The sequence below is a fragment of the Pyrgilauda ruficollis genome, unplaced genomic scaffold (assembly GCF_017590135.1).
Source record: "Pyrgilauda ruficollis isolate IOZ18807 unplaced genomic scaffold, ASM1759013v1 scaffold1757, whole genome shotgun sequence".
Taxonomy (NCBI): Eukaryota; Metazoa; Chordata; class Aves; order Passeriformes; family Passeridae; genus Pyrgilauda; species Pyrgilauda ruficollis.
The window spans coordinates 3,174-4,194 of record NW_024516509.1 but is presented as its reverse complement, the minus strand read 5'-3'; positions in this window follow the sequence as shown (position 1 = coordinate 4,194).

The window sequence follows — 1,021 nt, the reverse complement described above, 5'->3', positions numbered from 1 at the left end:
GGGTCTCTGGGGGGGTCTCTGGGGGTCGTTCCTCACCTGCCCCCTGCGGCTCCAGGTTCCCTTTGCCATCCAGGTAGGACACGTGCACTGCAGGAGAGGGGGGTGAGACCCCCGCCCCACCGGGCAGGGCTGGGGGGGTCCCGGGGGAGATTCGGGGGTCCCAGAGGGAATTTTGGGGTCCCAGGGGGAGATTCGGGGGTCCCAGGGGGAATTTTGGGGTCCCAGGTGCAATTTTGAGGTTCCCAGGATGATATTTTGGGGGTCCCAGGGTGGTTTTGGGGGGTGCAGGGATGATTTTGGGGGTACCCAGAGGGTATTTTGGGGTTTCCAAGGATAATTTTGAGTTCTCAGGGGACATTTTGGGGTCCCAGGATGGTTTTAGGGGGTCCCAGGGACGTTTTGGGGTGCCACCTCTGACAGCAGTCTTGGCGCAGCCCTTGGGGGTATTTTGGGGGTCCCTATGGATAATTTTGGGGGTTCCCAGGATGATTCCAGGGTTCCCAGGGATGTTTTGGAGTTCCCAGGACATTTTTGGGGGTTCCCATGACATTTTTGGGGTGCCACCTCTGACGGCGGTCTCGGCGCAGCCCTTGGGGGTATCTTGGGGGTTCCCATGGATAATTTTGGGGTTCCCAGGGATGTTTTGGGGTTCCCATGACATTTTGGGGTTCCATGGGGACATTTTGGGGTCCCAGGGATGTTTTAGGGTTTCCATGATATTTTGGGGTTCCATGGGGACATTTTGGGGTTCCATGGATGTTTTAGGGTTTCCATGATATTTTGGGGTTCCATGGGGACATTTTGGGGTTCCATGGGGACATTTTGGGGTTCCATGGGGACATTTTGGGGTTCCATGGGGACATTTTGGGGTTCCATGGGGACATTTTGGGGTTCCATGGGGACATTTTGGGGTCCCAGGGATGTTTTAGGGTTTCCATGATATTTTGGGGTTCCATGGGGACATTTTGGGGTTCCATGGGGACATTTTGGGGTTCCCATGGATAATTTTGGGGTTCCCAGG